The sequence below is a fragment of the Arachis hypogaea genome, chromosome 12, assembly GCF_003086295.3.
Source record: "Arachis hypogaea cultivar Tifrunner chromosome 12, arahy.Tifrunner.gnm2.J5K5, whole genome shotgun sequence".
NCBI classification, from domain to species: domain Eukaryota; kingdom Viridiplantae; phylum Streptophyta; class Magnoliopsida; order Fabales; family Fabaceae; genus Arachis; species Arachis hypogaea.
The window spans coordinates 44,036,211-44,059,165 of NC_092047.1; the positions used below are offsets into that span (position 1 = coordinate 44,036,211).

At 41.5% G+C, this 22,955-nt stretch overlaps 1 non-coding gene across 1 annotated transcript; it reads right to left on the bottom strand.

The window, feature by feature from the left end:
• Nucleotides 1-787: 787 nt before the first annotated feature.
• On the bottom strand, nucleotides 788-891 carry LOC112731055 (small nucleolar RNA R71). Its single transcript, XR_003166850.1, has one exon. It is a non-coding gene; the product is annotated as a small nucleolar RNA R71 (small nucleolar RNA).
• Nucleotides 892-22,955: the final 22,064 nt, after the last annotated feature.

Consider the following 22,955-nt stretch of genomic DNA (forward strand, 5'->3'; position numbering starts at 1 on the left):
TTTTCTGTTTGAGTGATTTACTTTTTTTTTTAGTTAAACTTCTTCCCTTCCCCATCTACTCTTTTGTTTTTCTTTGTTATTTTTAATTCTGTTTGCTAACCCACTAACTGTTTGATATATTGCATCACCCACAACTAACAGTAATTCTGACACAAATACTTTCTGCACCTATCTTTTCTTGCTTGCACTTGATGGTTGTATGACAGGGAGAAGAAGCGGGGCTTCAACTTCCTTCGATTCTGAACCTGAGAGGACCTTCCTTAGATTAAGGAGGGAGGCAAGAGGAAAGAAAGTGGTTGGTGCTGAGGAAGAAGAGGAATTCTTTGAAACAAACATGGAAGACAACATGGAAAACCATCATGAAGAAGAAGATCACAACCATGGGGGAGGAGGTAAAGCAAATCATGCTGGGGAAGATAGAAGAGTTTTGGGCTCCTACATCAATCCAAACCCAGGCAATTGTGGAAGTAGCATCCAAAAGCCAACAATCCATGCCAACAACTTTGAACTTAAACCACAGCTCATCACCCTTGTTCAGAACAACTGTTCGTTTGGAGGAGGTGTTCAAGAAGACCCCAATCAACATTTGACCACCTTCCTGAGAATATGTGACATAGTGAAGTCTAATGGTGTTCACCCTGACGCCTATAGACTGCTCCTATTTCCATTCTCACTTAGGGACAAAGCAGCCAAGTGGCTGGAATCTTTCCCAAGGGAAAGCTTGACAACTTGGGAAGACGTGGTGAACAAATTCTTAGCAAGATTTTACCCTCCTCAACGAATCAATAGGCTGAGAGCTGAGGTCCAAACTTTCAGGCAACAAGACGGTGAGACTCTATATGAAGCATGAGAGAGGTTCAAGGACTTAACAAGGAGGTGTCCACCTGACATGTTCAACGAATGGGTGCAGCTGCATATTTTCTATGAAGGGCTCTCTTATGAATCAAAGAAGGCCGTAGACCATTCATCCGGAGGATCTTTGAACAAGAAGAAGACTATTGAGGAAGCCATAGATGTTATTGAAACAGTAGTAGAGAACGACTACTTCTATGATTCCGAAAGAGGGAACACAAGAGGAGTAATGGAGCTAAACAATGTAGATGCTCTGTTGGCCCAAAACAAGCTCATTACCCAGCAGCTGGCTGACCTCACCAAGAAGATGGAGATAAACCAAGTAGCAGCAATCTCCACTTCATCAACAACCCAAGAAGGAGTGAATGAAGAAGCAGATGGGAGTCAGGAGCAAGTCAACTACATTGGGAATTCACCAAGGAAAAACTATGATCCATACTCCAAGACCTACAACCCTGGATGGAGAAACCACCCAAACTTTGGGTAGGGAAGTGAGCAAGATCAAAACCAAGACCAAAGACGTTACAACTCCAACAACAATGCAGCTCATCAGCAGTTCACACAGAGGACATCTCAACACCCCCACAACAACGCTTCTCCACACGCCTATCAATACCAAAACAGCACATCTGCTCCGAATCACTCATCAATTGATGACAAGCTCTCTAAGATTGAAGCCTTACTTGAAGGAATATGCCAAGAGATTCAAGAAAAGAAGGTGTTCAAAGAGGAGGTGCGAGCCAATATTAAGAACCAGGGAGAGACCATCAGGAAGCTGGAATTCCAGGTGGGATATTTAGCTGAGAAGATTTCCAAACCTACTGATAGCTTCCCAAGTGACACGGAGAAAAACCCCAAAGGAGAAGCAAAGAAGGTAAGATGGGAAGATTACAAAATGGTCACTGCGAGTGATCAAGAGACTGAAGACAAGCAAGGCAAACTTTGCAAACAACCTGAAGACAACTCAACAAAGGAGGAGGATAGAGATCGCCAAGAACCAGAAATCTCACAACAAGAGCTGTTGAAGCTCTATGCACCCTTCCCTCAACTGCGCAATGGTGCTGTGGGAAAGAGAATATACTCAAGGTTCCTAGACTTGTTTGCATCTCTGCATGTAAACATACCATTCATCAAGGCAATTTAACAAATGCCTGCATTTATCAAGTATATGAAGGAACTTCTTCCCAGGAAAAGCTCACTCAAAGGAGGCCAGACTATAGTGATGAACAAGGAATGTAGTGCCCTTATTCAACCTGAGTTACCTACAAAAAGAAGAGACCCAGGTAGTTTTCACATCCCTTGTGCCATAGGTGAAACTATGTTCGATAGAGCATTATGTGATTTGGGGGCCAGCATCAACTTACTGCCCTTATCCCTGGCGAAGAGGATGCAGATCAATGAGATAATACCCACAGATGTAATCATCAGACTGGCTGGCAAAACTCAAAAGCAAGCAATAGGAGTGGTGGAAAATGTGTTGCTAAAGGTTGGGAAATACTTTCTCCCAACAGACTTTGTCATCTTGGACATGGAAGAGAGTCACAATCATCCAATCATATTGGGAAGACCATTCCTAGCTACGGCCAGAGCACTTATTGATGTAGAGAAAGGGGAGCTAATAGTGAGAATCCATGATGAACGACTCAGCTTCAATGTTTTCAAACTCTCACAAGAAACAGATCAAGAGGACAAGGAACTAAGCACAAATGATAATGAAACACTGAAGGAGGAAACAAGCACTGAAGCACAGCCAGTTCATTCTGAGATCCCCTTAATAGATAAACAAGGAAAACAGCAATTGCCACAGCTCAAGGAAAAGTTGGAGGAACCTAAACCTCTAGAGGCAGGTGAAGATAGCATCACAACTCCTTGGAAAAAAGAGGTCACCAAGGGGAAGGCAACCTCAAAAGAAATAAAGAAGAAGGTACCAAGGAGATGGAGGAACAAGAAGATCCCTACGGAAGACTTCTTTCCAGGGGATAGAGTTGTCTCAGCTTACTTCCCAGATATTCCCCCTAATCTCCCTACTTACCATCTCAGTTACCTAAGGTCTTCACTATCAATAGAGTTCTTTCCCTGGAATATGTGGAGATCATTGATCCAACCAATAGATATAAGTCCACAGCAAGAGGGGAGGACTTTAAGCACTACCAACCACCCTGATGAGGGAAAAACGTCAAGCTAGTGATGCTAAAGAAGCGCTTCATGGGAGAAAACCCATGTTTTATATGTTTTTAAAATAATGAATAAATCAATGTTTATGAATTTTAACCCAAACTTGACAAACACTTGGTGAAATCTTTATCATGCAGTATATAGTGAAGAACAAGTTTGGCGTTCAAAGCAAACCAAGATGCATGCTCGTCTTGGGAGCTTTGAACAAAACTTTTCATCACATTGCTTCAAACTAAGTTTGGTGTCACCCCATGGTGCCACCAAAATGCATATAAGGACCCACCAATAGTTAGTTAGTTAGTTAGAATTCATAAATAAACAATCAAATCCTTTCTTCCCTTTTATTCTAGCCGTAGAATTTGATTTTTTATGATATTAATTTCCTTATTTTAAATCTTTATAGGAAAGGAAAAGAAGCATGAAAAGGGATTGATTGGACAATTAAATGGGGGAGATTTCGCCACTTAATGAAGAGCACTACACACATGTCTCAAGAGGGAACGCATGGGGAAACGCTGCCATGCAACATTGGAGAAAGAAGACCCTTGAAGACTGAACCAATCACTCTCATTAAGTGATGATCCTTGTCCTTCCTTCATACACAACCCCAACCGTCCATCAAGCAACAATCCTTGTAATCCACACCTTCCATCCACTCATGACCCCCTATATAAGTGAACCTTAGTGCATGATCATTCCTCACACTCAAATTCCCACTCTCCACACTTCATACTTTCGGCTTGCTCAAACCCCTTCATCACACTCTGTCCTAGCCAAACTATTCCTCATCTCTCCGTATCCTCCAACCTCCACCTCAAAACAGCAACTCAATTCATGGCATCATCAAGCTCAAAGAGGCAAAAGAGGAAGGAACCCATGGAGAGTGTTCCTTTCGATGAGAAGAAATTCAAAACTGCCTTTCATGAACGTGAATTCGAACGGATAAGGGCGAGAAAGATATTGCCAGAGTTAATCTTCCAAATCAATGCAGATGAGTCACCACAAATTCTGGAGAAAATCGAACAGAGGGGGTGGCAATTGCTCACAAGTCCAGAGGCGAAGATCAATGGAAACCTCATCAAAGAATTTTATGCGAATGTAGTAAGAGAGGATAAAACCAAGGCCCCAACCTTCAAAAGTTACGTAAGAGGAAAAGAGGTGGACTTCAGCCCAAATGCCATAACAAGAGTTCTTCACCTGAAATCACCTCGTTTTGATGAGGAAAGTTATCAAGCAAGGATAAGTAAAAGCCCTGATAATAATGAGCTCTCAGAGATAGTGGCAGACATCTGTGTTATAGCAGCTGACTGGGAGAGGTACACAGATGGGAGACCCAAGTTCATCAAGAGAGGAGACCTGAGCCCTGAAGCCAAGGGGTGGTTTGAACTTGTGAGGAGGTCCATTCTACCAGCTGTAAATAATTCAGAGGTAAACATCAATCGAGCTACTATGGTGCATTGCTTAATACAGGGTGGGGAAATCAATGTGAATGAGTTCATCGCCGAGGGGATTCAAGATTCGACTGAGAGGGTTGATTCAGGTGCCAGGCTTTGGTACCCCAGCACCATTCTCCGCTTATGCAACAAGGCCAAGGTAGTATTTGAGGATAGCAATCCAGACTGGGTAAACCTAGGGAGGCCAGTTACACTCGAGCGATCGGTTTATACTACACCTGCTCAACAACAAAGAAGACCACAAATAGGAAAACCAAAAGCAAAAGAAAGAGTTCACCAAGAGGAACCTCATTAGGAGGAATATCAACAAGGAAAGTATTCTGATCCAGCCAACTTGAACATGAGTCACCTTCTAAGAGCCATTGAGGATTTGGGGATGAGACATATGGAAGGACAAGAGCAAATACTGAACCTTCAAACCAACTGGCTGAGCCAACAGGAAGCTTGGCAAAAACAACAAATGGAGCAGCAGCAGGAACACTACTCTAGGCTCACTCAAGCCATCAACCAAGTGAATGAGAGGCAAGATCTTCAAGAGAAGCACTTGCAAGAACTCAACCAGCGGCAGATAGCCCAAATGAAAACTTTCAATGAGTTCAGTGTACTCAATGAAGGAAGGCAACTACATAGGGAGGAGTTCTATGTGAACACTCAAGCCAAGTTGAACTACATGACTAGTAATATGCATCAGCTACACTATGCCATCCCTACATATAATGAGGTCCAAAAAGATTTTGTAGAACAAGAAGAGAGGAAGGTAAAACAGCAAAAGGAGACACTCAAGAAGAAGATGGAAGATGGTGGTTTCTGGAAGAAGCTGCTTGGAAAAGGCAAGGGAAGTGGGAGCACAAGCACTCAAGAGAGACACAATGAGGACAAGCAAGGATGGGAGCATGGGCATCCACATGAATGAAAGGTGGTGGAATTCTTTTTAGTCCATCGTTTTCTATGCTTTAAATAAGGAAGATCTTGTATGAAATAGAACCTGCTTCCATGTTATGTTTAAACTTTTTAAATTCTGTCTTTTAAGTTTTCTTTCTAAATAGGTCCATGATTTCTGGTTTAAATGTCACTGCATCTTTCCCTTATTTACTTGTAAGCTTGTCCATTTTAAATCAAATGAAGAAGAGAATGTTTATGTTTTTTTTAAAAGACCAGAGTAGAGTTCATAATGTGGAAGTGCATTCATGAATCTTTGGGGTAGTCATAAGTTAGCTAAGTTGGTTCAACCACAAGGCTAGGAGGACAACTATCTATCCTGAATACTTGACTTTGGATATACCCATGAGACTAAGTTAATAACAAGATCCTAATAAGAGAAAAGGGAAAGAACAATGGAAGTGAAAAACAAAAGAAAAAGAGTAAGTAATAAGGCTAGGCACCAATGGTTTGGACCTTGAGACAAGTGTCTGTGGTGCTCCTGTGTGAGGGATCTACTTGGATGAATAAGCTCTCAGGGGTGCTTTATCACTTGGTAACTTGGGTTAACTAACCCGGGATTATCAGCTGAAAATCCACTATCAAGAGTAACCCTCACTACAGAGCATTTAGTAACCCAAAGAGGTCTTGGACACCAAGGTCTCAAGAAAAGAAAATAAATAAACTATATGCCTGTGGTGTGTATGTATGGGGGAGAGACTTGAGGGAGTAAGTCCTTAGGGGTGCTTCAACACCTAGCACCTTGAACCAACTGGTTTGGGAGTGTTGGCTGAAAGCTTATCTTAAAGAGTTGCCCCCTTACAGAACACTTAGCCTAAATAACACAAAGAACCCTTGAAATAACAATAAAAGGATCAATGAATAAAAGTCTCATGGGATATAAACAAAGTAAGTGTTTAGGGACATGATAAAAGTCTGAAAGCCAGTAATGGAATGAACCTAAGTTGCTATGCATGAAACCACCATAAAATCAGTAACATGACTTCCACAAGAATGACTCATTCCTCTGGATATTCCATTCGTCATTCTCTTGTTCCAATACTTGCTTAGGGACAAGCAAGCTTTAAGTTTGGTGTTGTGATGCCAGGGCATCTTGGCCAGTTTCACAGACCTTTTCTTTACTGTTTTTAGGGTAGTTTCATGCATTTCTTTAGGAAATAAGCTAGTTTTGGGTAGATATTCACCTACACCTTGATTCAAGCATACATTGTGCATTTTACATTATTTCATGAGGATTTTGCATGAATTTAGTGACAAATTGTATGCTGCATTACCCATGACTTGGACTAGAACTTTGATGCACTCTATTGCTTGATTTCAGGACCAAAGGAAGCAAGGAAAGGGAGGTAACTTGCAAAGTTAATGAGAAAAGTGATTGCCAATAATACTCTCAAAGCCATCATTGCCCACGTTAAGAGTCACGTTAACTAAGTTAACGTGAACTCTAACGTGGAGAAGGGAAGTTGAGCCAACGTTAGTGACACTTAACATTGTCACTAACGTTGGCAAACACTCATGAGTGGCCACGTTAGAGCCCACGTTAACCTAGTTAACGTGGCCTCTAACGTTAAAGGGGGAAGAGAAGCCAACGTTAGTGACGTTCAACGTTGTCACTAACGTTGGCCTAAGGATGCAACACACCACATTAACTCCCACGTTAACTTGGTTAACATGGGAGCTAACGTAAGAAGTGAGAGTTGTCGACAACGTTAGTGACACTCAACATCGTCACTAACGTGGAAGCTAACGATGAGGAATGAATGATGAGCCAACATTAGTGACACTCAACATTGTCACTAACGTTGGGATGGCTAAGAATGGCCACGTTAGAAGCCACGTTAACCTAGTTAACGTGGGCTTTAACGTGAAGCAAAAAGGGGCACACTGGAACGTTAGTGACAATGTTGAGTGTCACTAACGTTCTCGAAGTTTGGCAAGGCCACGTTAGAAGCCACGTTAACCTAGTTAACGTGGGCTCTAACGTGAGGCAAAGGGGTACATTGGAACGTTAGTGAAAATGTTAAGTGTCACTAACGTTCTCGAACTTATACTTTCACTAAATGTTAACACCCCTAACGCCCTGAGCTAAAGTCTCTGCCCACTTAGCACTTTCTCTCTGCAAGTAAAGCCAAGCCCAAATGAAGAAAAGAACTGCTTCAAACTCAAGATCCAAAGGCCCAAGACTTGAAGAGCCAACTAGAAGCTGAGAGAAATAGTATATATAGGAGTAGCTTTGAAATGTTAAAGAGTACGGGAGGCTGAAAAAAAGAGAACTACTCTCTGTATTTTACTTTCTCTGTAATTTCTAGTTCTATGATGTATTCTCCATCTTTGTTTTCATTTTCAAGAGCTATGAACAACTAAACCCCTTTCATTGGGTTAGGGAGCTCTATTGTAATTTGATGGATCAATACTAATTTTCATTATTCTTCTTCTATCTTTTCTCTTGATTTTACTTGAAAGCTTTCGATCTTCATCCAATTGAGTAGTTATCTTGGAAGAGATGCTATTCAAACTTGGATCTCTTTTGAACCTTGAAAGAGGAATAAAGAGATCAAGCTAGAAATGCTTTCTCATGCTGGACCAAATTAGGTTTGGATGGGTATGTGACTATAACCCTCTCAATACTTGATTTGGAAAATGCATGTGGTATAATCAGTGACCATACTTCATCTCTTCTCATGAGCAATTGACCAAGGAATTGGCTATTGATCAAGATTTGAGAGATTGAATTGCAAGAAATTGTAATTCAATCACTTAAGATTGCCAAGGAGATCAATGAGTGCATTGATTGAGGAAGAGATGAAAATGAACTTGATCCAGAGAATTGCAATATCTCCTAAGCCCAATGAACTCCCCATCTCTGATCTTACCCATTCTCTTTAATTTCTGCCATTTACTTTTATGAGCAAATCCCCCATTCCCATTTACAATTCTGTAATTTATTTTCAGTCATTTACTTCCAATCCTTTAATTCTAGCATTTACTTTTCTGTTATTTACATTCCCGCCATTTTATTTTCTGCAACTCTCAACCCAGATTCTGGATTCGCTCAACTAGAACATTCTTCTAATTAAAGTTGCTTGATCAATCAATCCCTGTGGGATTCGACCTCACTTTATTGTGAGTTTTTACTTGACGACAAATTCGGTACACTTGCCGAAGGGAGATTTGTTGTGAGACAAGTTTTCCGTGCATCATCCTCTCCAGGTATAGGTTCCTGGAGGTTGCAAACACCGGATACCTCAGCTTACAATATCGGTTTGGAAACTTTACTGGATCAGTAGCAGGGATTAGCTAGTCGGCCTTCTCCTGCGGGGTAAAATTTTTCTCCCGCAAGGAGGCATCATGCATGAGATCTATGATAGACATAGAGGCTTCTCCTCTTTTCTGTTTGCCAGTTGTTGCCTTTCCCTTCCCTTTTCTGTGGGAGTCCGACATCCTGAAAAATAGTATTCAAGGATATAATAAAAATAGGAAAACAAGGAGGCAATTAACAAAAGAAGCACATAGTGGCAAAGGAGCAGGAGAGTAATGAATATGAGCTAAGTAAATGTGCATTAAGGATTGAATAGGAGTTAAAAGTTCGAAAAGAAGAAATCACAATCCAAAATGTAATTGAATTCATGTTAAATAGAAAAATTAACATCATGCCATGGTTAGTATGTTAAAAGAAAGTGAAAGAAAATCAGAAGAGAAGTTTTGAAAGGTTAGGTTGGTTAGAGTTGAAAAAAGAGTTAGGAAGTTAACATTAGTGAGTTAGTAAAAAGTGGGTTAAAGTAAGTGGCATAATGATAAGTTTCTAAGTAACAAGCATTCACAATTAAAGGCTACAGGTAACTCATAACCAAACATGGAAAACAGGTTGATGATGATTCAAATTGATATAGAAATAGCAAAAATTGGCATCAAACATCAAAAATGCAAATTATGAACCAGGAAATCAAAGAGAATAAGAAAACTTGCCCTGGCATTCATGAATTATTTTGGTTAGATCTAAGGAAAGCACAGTTGAAAATGCCAAATCAAGACATGAATGAAACATTTTACAGAAATTTGGGCAGCTGGTGCACGAATTGTGAATCACACTTTTCACAACTCGTACCACTAACCAGCAAGTGCACTGGGTCGTCCAAGTGATACCTTACGTGAGTAAGGGTCGAATCCCACGGAGATTGTTGGTTTGAAGCAATCTATGGTTATCTTGTAAATCTTAGTCAGGAAGTCAATTATGTTTATCAGTTGAATTGCGAATAACCAGGAGAGCATAAATTAAAGGTTACTTGTTGTGCAGTAATGAAGAAGATGTTGGAGTTTTGGAGATGCTTTGCCTTCTGAATCTCTGCTTTCCTCTGTCTTCTGATTCACGCACGCACGTCCTCCTATGGCAAGCTGTGTGTTGGTGGATCACCGTTGTCAATGGCTACCTTCCATCCTTCCAGTGAAAACTACGCTCACGCGCTCTGTCACAGCACGGCTAATCACCGGTTGGTTCTCGATCCGGTTGGAATAGGATTTACTATCCTTTTTGCGTCTGTCACTAACGCCCAGCCTTCAGGAGTTTGAAGCTCGTCACAGTCATTCAATCCTTGAATCCTACTCGGAATACCACAGACAAGGTTTAGACTTTCCGGATTCTCATGAATGCTGCCATCAATTCTAGCTTATACCACGGAGATTCTGATTAAGGAATCTAAGAGATACTCATTCAATCGTATATAGAACGGAGGTGGTTGTCAGGCACACGTTCATGATTTGAGGAGGGTGATGAGTGTCACAGATCATCACCTCCATCACAGTTAAGCGCGAATGAACATCTTAGATAGGAACAAGCGTGTTTGAATGGAAAACAGAAATACTTGCATTAATTCATCGAGACACAGCAGAGCTCCTCACCCCCAACAATGGGGTTTAGAGACTCATGCCGTCAGAGAATACAAAGTTTTGATCTAAAAATGTCATGAGATACAAAATAAGTCTCTAAAAGTTGTTTAAATACTAAACTAGTAGCCTAGGGTTACAAAATATGAGTAGACTATGATGGATGATGCAGAGATTCACTTCTGGGGCCCACTTGGTGTGTGCTGGGCTGAGACTTAAGCAATTCACGTGTAGAGGCCATTTGTGGAGTTGAACGCCAGTTTTTATGCCAGTTTGGGCGTTCAACTCCAGCTTTTGATCCTTTTCTGGCGCTGGACGCCAGAATTGGGCAGAGAACTGGCGTTGAACGCCAGTTTACGTCATCTATCCTTGTGCAAAGTATGGACTATTATATATTTCTGGAAAGCCCTAGATGTCTACTTGCCAACGCAATTGGAAGCATGCCATTTCGAGTTCTGTAGCTCCAGAAAATCCACTTTGAGTGCAGGGAGGTCAGAATCCAACAGCATCAGCAGTCCTTTTTCAGCCTGAATCAGATTTTTGCTCAGCTCCTTAAATTTCAGCCAGAAAAATACCTGAAATTACAGAAAAACACACAACTCATAGTAAAGTCAAGAAATATGAATTTTTCCTAAAAACTAATGAAAATAGACTAAAAACTAACTAAAACATACTCAAAACTATATGAAATTATCCCCAAAAAGCGTATAAAATATCCGCTCATCACAACACCAAACTTAAACTGTTGCTTGTCCTCAAGCAACTAGACAAATAAAATAGAAGACTAATAGGTTGAGAAGCAATAATATCTCAGAGTTTTTGATTGAAGCTCAGATTCTAATTAGATGAGCGGGATTAGTAGCTTTTTGCTTCTGAACAGTTTTGGCATCTCACTTTATCCATTGAAGCTCAGAGTGATTGGCATCTATAGGAATTTAGAATTTAGATAGTGTTATTGATTTTCTTAGTTCAGTGTGATGATTCTTGAACACAGCTTCTTTATGAGTCTTGGCCGTGGCCCTAAGCACTTTGTATTCCAGTATTACCACCGGATACATAAATGCCACAGACACATAATTGGGTGAACCTTTTAGATTGTGACTCAGCTTTGCTAAAGTCCCCAATTAGAGGTGTCCAGAGTTCTTAAGCACACTCTTCTTTTTGCTTTGGACCTTGACTTTAACCGCTCAGTCTCAAGTTTTCACTTGACACCTTCACGCCACAAGCACATGGTTAGGGACAGCTTAGTTTAGCCGCTTAGACCAGGATTTTATTCCTTTAGGCCCTCCTATCCACTGATGCTCAAAGCCTTGGGATCCCTTTTATTTGCCCTTGCCTTTTGGTTTTAAGGGTTATTGGCTTTTTCTGCTTGCTTTTTTTTTTTTTGAATGCAAGCTTTGTTCTTTGCTACTTTTTCTTGCTTCAAGAATCATTTTTATGATTTTTCAGATCATCAATAGCATGTCTCATGTTCATCATTCTTTCAAGAGCCAACATATTTAACAGTCTTAAACAACAAATTCAAAAGACATATGCACTGTTCAAGCATTCATTCAGAAGACAGAAAGCATTGCCACCACATTTAACTAATTAGAATTTCTCTTATTAAACTCGAAATTTTATTGCCTCTTATTCAAAAGATCTACTACTTTATTCATGTTTGCTGATGATGAGAAAAATAAACTATAGCTTAATTGGAGATAAAATCAAAATAGATACTAATTACTACTATATGACTTCTAAGGTAAACTTTTATAAGGACACTGTCACAGAGTTAAGGCAGAAATTGGAAATTAACAACCTTTATTCTGGGGGCACGGGGGTTCCTCTGATCCTTGGGGTGCTTGGTCCTACAAGAGAAGACTTTTGGCGCTTCAATTCCCTTAAGTCACGCCCCTGCTCCTCTTGTTCTTTAAACATATAGGTCAGCATTTGACTGTGTTCCTTCTGTTCTTTTATTATTTGCTCCATAGCTTCCCGTATCTTGGTAACGGACGTCTCAAGATACTCCCAGTATTCAGATTGAGGGATCTCTGGGAGGAATACCTGTGCTCTCTTCTTGATGGGATCCTCCTGTGCTTGTTGTTTTTCCATTGATGCTTTGGTGATTGACTTTTCAATTAGGATATATTCAGTTATTCCCATCCTTACTCCAGCGTCCTTGCAGAGCAGAGAAATCACGCTTAGATAAGCCAACCTGGCCTCTTTAGAATTTTTGTTAGCAATTTTGTAGAGTTCAGTTGAAATCAGCTAATGAACCTCCACTTCCTTCCCCATCATGATGCAATGGATCATCACTGCTCTTTTAACTGTGACTTCAGAACGGTTGCTAGTGGGCAACAGAGAACGCCCAATGAAGTCCAGCCATTCTCTGGCGACTGGTTTGAGATCCTCTCTCTTGAGTTGATTTGGGACACCCTTTGTGTTGGTGGTCCACCTGGCTCCAGGGATACATATGTCCTCTAGAATCTTATCCAGGTCAATGTCTGCTCTCATCATCCTCCTGTTGAAGGAATCTGGATCATCCTTTAGCTGAGGTAGCTTTAAGATCTCTCTGATCTTGTCAGGGGTGGTATGAACAATCTTCCCTCTGACCATGGTCCGAAATTCATAGAAGGCAGTTCCAGATAGTTTTTGCTTGTCAGTCTGCCACATATTAGCATAGAACTCCTGGACCATGTTCCTTCCTACTTTCGTTTCAGGATTAGCTAGGACTTCCCAGTTCCTGATTCGAATTTGCTCCTGGATCTCCGGATATTCATCTTCTTTCAGATCGAATCTAACTTCCGGGATCACTGATCTCAGACCCATTACTTTAAGATAATGGTCTGAATGTTCTTTAGATAAGAACTTCCCTTGATTCCAAAGTGGTTTTGGAACGCTCTCTTTCTTGCCTCTTGGAGTGGGTTGTTTTCCTTTAGGAGCCATGATCTTAGTGATCTCGGATAAACACACCAAACTTAGAGGTTTGCTTGTCCTCAAGCAAAAGAAAAGAAAGGAGAGGGATAGAAGGAGAGCTAGGTGCAATTGTTGATGGAGGAGGAGGGAGGCCGAACCCAAATTTAAAGGGATGGGGGGGTGGGTTTTCGAAAAATTGGAAAAGATAAGATAAAAAGATTGAGTTAAAAAAGATAAGATAGAAGATATAGTTTAATTTTGAAAAGATATGATAGATTTTTGAAAAAGATAATCTGAATTTTGAAAAAGATAATATGGAGATTTGAAAAAGATATGGATTAGTTGAAAAGATTTTTGAGTGAAAAAGATAGATTTGTTTTCAGAAAAGATTTGAAAAGAGTTGGATTGAATTTGGAAAGATGGATTTTTAGAAATTAAGGATTTTAGAAATCAGGGTTCTTGACATGTTCATGTAAAAATCATGCATTGAAGCATAAAATTTTAAATTAAAATGGAAATACGTGTGGAAAAAAATGAATTTGGCTCCTCCCTGCCTTCCTGGCGTTTGAACGCCCAAACACTGCCTGTTTTGGGCGTTCAGCGCCCAAATGCTGCTCTCCTGGGCGTTCAACGCCCAGCTGCTGCCATTACTGGCTTTCAACGCCCAGTGAGTGCCCCTTTCTGGCATTGAACGCCCAGCTGCTACCATCACTGGCGTTTTCGTGCCAGTGGGATCTTTTTCTCTGTTTTGTGTGCCGAGGTCTTCTGTAAATGATTATTTACCTTGTTATCAATGAACTCTATATAAACAAATAAAAATAAAAATAGAAATAGGGCAAAATGCTTAGAGGATTGTTGCCCCATGGCTGGGTTGCCTCCCAGCAAGCGCTTCTTTATTGTCTTTAGCTGGACTTTGCTGAGCTTTTAATCTAGCTTCAGCCTTGAGCATTCTTGCTCAATGTTGCCTTCAAGATAATGCTTGATTCTCTGTCCATTGACAATGAACTTCTTATCAGAATCAATATCTTGAAGCTCCACATAACCATATGGTGACACACTTGTAATCACGTATGGTCCCCTCCATCGGGATTTCAGTTTCCCGGGGAATAGCCTGAGTCTAGAGTTAAACAACAGGACCTTCTGTCCTGGTTCAAAGATTCTAGATGACAGCTTTCTGTCATGCCATTTTTTTTATTTTTCTTTATAAAGCTTGGCATTTTCGAAAGCTGTGAATCTGAATTCCTCTAGCTCATTTAGCTGGAGCAATCATTTTTCTCCTGCTAATTTGGCATCAAAGTTTAGGAATCTGGTTGCCCAGTAGGCCTTATGTTCCAGTTCCACGGGCAGGTGACATGCCTTACCATATACGAGTTGGTATGGAGATGTTCCTATGGGGGTCTTGAATGCTGTCCTGTAGGCCCACAGAGCATCATCCAGGCTCCGTGCCCAATCCTTTCTACGGGTATTTACTGTCCATTCCAGGATTCTCTTTAATTCTCTGTTAGAGACTTCAGCTTGCCCATTGGTTTGTGGGTGATATGGAGTGGCCACCTTGTGGCGAATTCCATACCGAACCATGGCAGAGTAAAGCTGTTTATTGCAGAAGTGAGTGCCCCCATCACTGATTAGTACTCTAGGGACACCAAACCTGCTAAAGATATGTTTCTGGAGGAACTTCAGCACTGTTTTAGTATCATTGGTGGGTGTGGCAATAGCCTCAACCCATTTTGATACATAGTCAACTGCCACCAGAATATAAGTGTTTCAGTATGATGGTGGGAAAGGTCCCATGAAGTCAATTCCCCATACGTCAAACAACTCAATTTCCAAGATTTCTTGTTGAGGCATGGCGTAACCATGAGGCAGGTTACCAGCTCTTTGGCAACTGTCACAATTACGTACAAACTCTCGGGAATCTTTATAGAGTGTGGGCCAATAGAAGCCATATTGGAGGACCTTGGTGGCTGTTCGCTCACCTCCGAAATGGCCTCCATATTGAGATCCGTGGCAATGCCACAGGATCCTCTGTGCTTCTTCTCTAGGCACACACCTACGGATGATTCCGTCTGCACATCTCTTAAAGAGATAAGGTTCATCCCACAAGTAGTACTTTGCATCAGTGATTAATTTCTTCTTTTGTATCCTGTTGTACTCCTTGGGTATGAACCTTGCAGCTTTATAGTTTGCAATATCGGCAAACCATGGTACTTCCTGAATGGCGAATAAATGCTCATCAGGAAACGTCTCAGAGATCTCAAGAGAAGGGAGGGACGTCCCTTCCACTGGCTCTATCCGGGACAGATGATCAGCCACTTGGTTCTCTGTCCCTTTTCTGTCTCTTATTTCTATATCAAACTCTTGCAGAAGCAATACCCATCTGATGAGCCTGGGTTTTGAATCCTGCTTTGTGAGTAGATATTTAAGAGCAGCATGATCAGTATACACAATCACTTTTGATCCTACTAAGTATGATCTGAACTTGTCAATGGCGTAAACCACTGCAAGTAGTTCTTTTTCTGTGGTTGTGTAATTTTTCTGGGCATCATTTAGAACGCGACTGGCATAATAAATGACATGCAGAAGCTTGTCATGCCTCTGTCCCAATACTGCACCAATGGCATGATCACTGGCATCACACATTAGCTCAAATGGTAATGTCCAGTCTGGTGCAGAAATGACTGGTGCTGTGACTAGCTTAGCTTTCAGCGTTTCAAACGCCTGCAGGCACTTTGTGTCAAACACAAATGGCGTGTCAGCAGCTAGCAGATTGCTTAGAGGTTTTGCGATTTTTGAAAAATCCTTTATAAACCTCCTATAGAATCCTGCATGCCCCAGAAAGCTTCTGATTGCCTTAACATTGGCAGGTGGTGGTAATTTTTCAATTACCTCTATTTTTGCTTGATCCACCTCTATTCCCTTGTTTGAGATTTTATGCCCAAGAACAATTCCTTCAGTCACCATGAAGTGACACTTTTCCCAGTTTAAAACTAGGTTAGTCTCTTGGCATCTTTTCAGAACAAGTTTTAGGTGATCAAGACAGGAGCTGAATGAGTCTCCATATACTGAGAAGTCATCCATGAAGACTTCCAGAAATTTTTCCACCATATCAGAGAAAATAGAGAGCATGCATCTTTGGAAGGTTGCAGGCGCATTACATAGCCCAAATGGCATCCTTCTATAAGCAAACACTCCGGATGGACATGTGAATGTTGTTTTCTCTTGATCCTGGGGATCCACTGCAATATGGTTATAGCCTGAATAGCCATCCAAAAAGCAGTAATAATCATGACCTGCTAGTCTTTCTAGCATCTGGTCTATGAATGGTAAAGGAAAATGATCCTTTCTGGTGGCTGTATTGAGCCTTCTGTAGTCAATACACATGCGCCACCCTGTAACTGTTCTTGTAGGAACCAGTTCATTTTTTTCATTATGAATCACTGTCATGCCTCCTTTTTTTGGGACGACTTGAACAGGGCTCACCCAGGGGCTATCAGAAATGGGATAAATAATCCCAGCCTCTAGTAATTTGGTGACCTCTTTCTGCACCACTTCCTTCATGGCTGGATTTAGCCGCCTCTGTGGTTGAACCACTGGTTTGGCATTATCCTCCAATAGGATTTTGTGCATGCATCTAGCTGGGCTTATGCCCTTAAGGTCACCTATGGACCACCCAAGAGCTGTCTTGTGTGTCCTTAGCACTTGAATAAGTGCTTCCTCTTCCTGTGAACTTAGAGCAGAGCTTATGATCACTGGAAAAGTATCACCTTCTCCTAGAAATGCATATTTCAAGGATGGTGGTAATGGCTTGAGCTCGGGTTTAGGAGGTTTTTCCTCTTTTAGAAGAAATTTCAGAGGCTCTTTCATGTCCTCTGAATCCTCCAAATCAGGCTGAACATCTTTAAAGATGTCTTCCAACTCTGATTCGAGACTCTCAGCCATGTTGATCTCTTCTACCAAGGAGTCAATAAGATCAACTTTCATGCAGTCTGTTGATGTGTCTGGATGCTGCATGGCTTTGACAGCGTTCAACTTGAACTCATCATCATTGACTCTCAGGGTTATTTCCCCCTGTTGGACGTCAATAAGGGATCGTCCAGTTGCTAGGAAGGGTCTTCCTAGAATGAGAGTAGCACTCTTGTGCTCCTCTATTTCCAGCACAACAAAGTCAGTGGAAAAGGCGAATGGCCCAACCCTGACAATCATGTCTTCAATCACGCCTGATGGGTATTTAGTGGAGCCATCAGCAAGTTGAAGACATATCCGGGTTGGTTTAACTTCTTCAGTTAAACCGAGCTTTCTGATAGTGGATGCAGGTATTAGGTTGATGCTTGCCCCAAGATCGCATAAAGCTGTCTTGGTGCAATCACCTTCTAATATGCATGGTATCAGAAAACTCTCAGGGTCTTTAAGCTTTTCAGGAAAGCTTTTCAGAATGACTGCACTGCATTCTTCAGTGAGGAGAACTCTTTCTGTTTCTCTCCACTCCTTTTTATGACTCAAGATCTCTTTCATGAACTTGGCATAAGAAGGTATTTGCTCAAGTGCCTCTGCAAATGGAATCTTTATTTCAAGAGTCCTTAGATAATCTACAAAGCGAGAAAATTGCTTATCCTGCTCCTCTTTCCGGAGTTTTTGAGGATAAGGTATCTTGGCTTTATATTCCTCAACCTTAATGGTTAAAGAAGCCTTTTTAGAGGGGTTGTTATCAGCACTTGTATGTGTCTGGTCCCTCACTGGCAATTGAGTGCCAGAGTCAGAAGCTGGAGTGAAATTGGACGCCAGCTCCTTGTCTGCTTCTGGCGTCTGAACGCCAGAACTGTGCCCATTTTGGGCGTTCAACGCTGGATTTTGCCCTATTTGGGCGTTCAACGCCAGATTCTTGCCCATTTCTGGCATTGAACGCCAATCCTGACTTGTTTCTGGCGTTGAACGCCAGTTTTGGGCATGGTCTGGGCGTTCAGCGCCAGCCTTCCACCAATTCTCTGGCGTTTTAGCGCCAGAATTATTTTTCCCTGGGCTCTTACTGTCCTCAGGTGAATCTTTGGTGGGTTGCTCATTTCTTGACTTTTTGATGCCTTAAGGTGGGTATTTAATGTTTTCCCAATTCTTAATTGAACTGCCTGGCATTCTTCTGCTATTTGCCTTGATAGCTGCTGCTTTGTTTGCTTAAACTGTTCGTCCATATGTATATTAGCTATCCTTGTCTCTTGTAGCCTGTCCTTGAATTCAGCTAGCTGCTTTGTTAGAAAATCCAATTGCTGATTGAATTCAGCAGCTTGTTTTACAGTACTGAATTCAGCAGTTACTGTTTCAACCTCTTCATTCATGGAAGGGTTGCTGTTTAGGTACAGATGCTGATTCCTGGCAACTGTATCAATGAGCTCTTGAGCCTCTTCAATTGTCTTTCTCATATGGATAGATCCACCAGCTGAGTAATCTAGAGACATCTGAGCTCTTTCTGTAAGCCCATAGTAGAAGATGTCTAACTGAACCCACTCTGAAAACATTTCAGAGGGGCATTTTCGTAGCATCTCTCTGTATCTCTCCCAGGCATCATAAAGAGATTCATTATCTCCTTGTTTAAAGCCTTGGATGTCCAGCCTTAGCTGTGTCATCCTTTTTGGAGGGAAATATTGATTCAGGAATTTTTCTGTCAGCTGTTTCTATGTCCTTATGCTGGCCTTAGGTTGGTTATTTAACCACCTCTTAGCTTGATCTTTTACAGCAAATGGAAACAGTAATAGTCTGTAGACATCCTGATCTATTTCCTTATCATGTACTGTATCAGCAATCTGTAGAAATTGTGCCAGAAACTCTGTAGGTTCTTCCTGTGGAAGACCGGAATACTGGCAACTTTGCTGCACCATGATAATGAGCTGAGGATTCAACTCAAAGCTACTGACTCCAATGGAGGGTATGCAGATACTACTCCCATATGAAGCAGTAGAGGGGTTTGAATATGACCCCAGAGTCCTCCTGGACTGTTCATTTCCACTTAGATCCATGATGGAGAAAGGGAGATGATATAAAATAGGAAAAAATATTTTTATTTATTTATTTATATATTTATTTCGAAAATGAAATAAATTAAAATAGAATAAATAAAAATGAGTAAAAGATTTTCGAAAAAGTGAGGAGAGAGAAAGTGGTTATGAGATTTTTTAAAAAAAAGATATGATGATTTTTGAAAAAGGTTTTAAATTTTGAAATAAAAATCTGAATTTTTTTTAAAGGTATATTTCGAAAAATTGTTTTCAAAATAGAGAGAAAGGATATTTTTTATTTTTAAGAGGAAGGAGAAAAATAATAAGATAGCACAAGATTTAAAATTTTTTTAGATCTAATGCTCCTTATTTTCGAAAATTTTGGAGGGAAAAACACCAAGGAACACTAAACTTAAAAATTTTAAGATCAAGTCACAAGGAAAACTCAAGAACACCAAACTTAAAATTTTTAGAAAACCAAAATATATTTTCAAAAAACACAGAAAAATCAACAAGAAAACACCAAACTTAAAGTTTGGCACAAAATTTAATAGAGAAAATATTATTTATGAAAAAGGTTTTTTAAAAAGAGTGTACCAAACTGCCACGGGCTTAGACTAACGCTCTAGCCAATTGGGCAGTAAATGTAACACTTGTTTTAAAGAAGGATATTTTTAACCAAGAACAATAATAAGAGACTCTAAACCAAAAAGAAAAATTTTCCTAATCTAAGCAACAAAATAATTCGTCAGTTGTTCAAACACGAACAATCTCCGGCAACGGCGCCAAAAACTTGGTGCACGAATTGTGAATCACACTTTTCACAACTCGTACCACTAACCAGCAAGTGCACTGGGTCGTCCAAGTAATACCTTACGTGAGTAAGGGTCGAATCCCACGGAGATTGTTGGTTTGAAGCAATCTATGGTTATCTTGTAAATCTTAGTCAGGAAGTCAATTATGTTTATCAGTTGAATTGCGAATAACCAGGAGAGCATAAATTAAAGGTTATTTGTTGTGCAGTAATGAAGAAGATGTTGGAGTTTTGGAGATGCTTTGCCTTCTGAATCTCTGCTTTCCTCTGTCTTCTGATTCACGCACGCACGTCCTCCTATGGCAAGCTGTGTGTTGGTGGATCACCGTTGTCAATGGCTACCTTCCATCCTTCCAGTGAAAACTATGCTCACGCGCTCTGTCACAGCACGGCTAATCACCGGTTGGTTCTCGATCCGGTTGGAATAGGATTTACTATCCTTTTTGCGTCTGTCACTAACGCCCAGCCTTCAGGAGTTTGAAGCTCGTCACAGTCATTCAATCCTTGAATCCTACTCGGAATACCACAGACAAGGTTTAGACTTTCCGGATTCTCATGAATGCCGCCATCAATTCTAGCTTATACCACGGAGATTCTGATTAAGGAATCTAAGAGATACTCATTCAATCGTATATAGAACGGAGGTGGTTGTCAGGCACACGTTCATGATTTGAGGAGGGTGATGAGTGTCACAGATCATCACCTCCATCACAGTTAAGCACGAATGAACATCTTAGATAGGAACAAGCGTGTTTGAATGGAAAACAGAAATACTTGCATTAATTCATCGAGACACAGCAGAGCTCCTCACCCCCAACAATGGGGTTTAGAGACTCATGCCGTCAGAGAATACAAAGTTTTGATCTAAAAATTTCATGAGATACAAAATAAGTCTCTAAAAGTTGTTTAAAAACTAAACTAGTAGCCTAGGGTTACAAAATATGAGTAGACTATGATGGATGATGCAGAGATTTACTTCTGGGGCCCACTTGGTGTGTGCTGGGCTAAGACTTAAGCAATTCACGTGCAGAGGCCATTTGTGGAGTTGAACGCCAGTTTTTATGCCAGTTTGGGCGTTCAACTCCAGCTTTTGATCCTTTTCTGGCGCTGGACGCCAGAATTGGGCAGAGAACTGGCGTTGAACGCCAGTTTACGTCGTCTATCCTTGTGCAAAGTATGGACTATTATATATTACTGGAAAGCCCTGGATGTCTACTTTCCAACGCAATTGGAAGCAGGCCATTTCGAGTTCTGTAGCTCCAGAAAATCCACTTTGAGTGCAGGGAGGTCAGAATCCAACAGCATCAGTAGTCCTTTTTCAGCCTGAATCAGATTTTTGCTCAGCTCCTTCAATTTCAGCCAGAAAAATACCTGAAATTACAGAAAAACACACAACTCATAGTAAAGTCCAGAAATATGAATTTTTCCTAAAAACTAATGAAAATAGACTAAAAAATAACTAAAACATACTCAAAACTATATGAAATTATCCCCAAAAAGCGTATAAAATATCCGCTCATCAGCAGCATTCTGGCTAAAATTGGATTGTCCCGGAAAATAAACAGCAACAGAATAGTTCATAGGAATCAAAATTAAAGCTGCAATTATATATAAGGAATATAAACATGAAAATTTAGTGTACATAGCAGCAAGAAACAAGGAAGTACAGCATATGAACATTACAATCATCACAGCAACAGCAGAATAAAACAAGAAACACGAACAGCGCAATTAAATAGACCTAAATCCACTAACCACATCCTAGGCTACCTAACAACCTAAAATCTACTACAACATGCATATCTAACTAGCCTAATGACGAACATGAACAGAAAAATGTATTAACTACGAAGGATAGAAGGGTGGCGTTCGTCGGAACCTGGTAGGCGTAAGAGAGAGAGTGGGGCAGAGAGGTGGCTGGGGATGACGGCGGTGGCGTCCGGCGCAGCAGAAGAGGGTGGCGCGGCGGCGGTGGCGGCTGTTCGGAGGAAGGGAGGGAAAGGGGGGGGTAATGGGGGTAGGGGGTAATAGGGGAAGGAAGGGGGGCGTGGGTGGCGCTGGGCAGTGACGGCGGCGACGGTGGGAGGTGGTTGTGCGGCGTGGGTAGTGGCGATTAGGGGGGAAAAAGAAGAAAGAAGAAGAGAGAAGGGGGAAGGAGGAAGGGGGGTGGGTGGCGGCGGGGTCTGTGTGGTCGGCGGCGTCTGGCGGTAGCGGTGATGGTGGCTGGATAGTGGTTGGGGGTTGGAGAAGAAGAGAGGAAGTGGAGGGGTTTGGGGGGGCGCGACTGATAGGGTTCGCGTGACTGGGGGGGGTTATAAATTTGAATCCACGCGATCGCGTGGGGAACGCGGTCGCGTGGTTGGGGCGAAAAGGTGGTTGACGCGATCGCATGGGTCACGCGATCGCGTGGAGGGCAAAAAAGAGTGAATGACGCGATCGCCTGAGGCATGCGATCGCGTCACTGGAAATTGTGCTAAACGCACGAATCCAGCGTCGTTTCAGCGCAACTCTCTGTCTCCTTTTGGGGTGTTGTGCAATCCTATGCGACGCGATCACGTCGCTCATGCTGTCGCGTGGATGTATGCTGTGCAAGTGACGCGAGCGCATCAGGGACGCGATCGCGTGGGCATTTTGTGCAAAACGCACAATGGCCGCACAATTCCAGCCTAACTTTCTGGACGTTAGATCTTTACGCCAATCTCCAGGTCACGCGGCCGCGTGAATGACGCGATCGTGTGGGAAGTGTTTTTCGCAACTTGACGCGACCGCATGAATGATGTGATCGCGTCGCGCACCCTTTTTTATTATTATTATGCAGTATGCAGAATGCAATGATTAATATGAATGACATGCAAAACTCCAGGTTCAATAAAATAAAACTTGAAAACAAATAAAACTAAATAAAAATTGAAAAAGGGACGATCATACCATGGTGGGTTGTCTCCCACCTAGCACTTT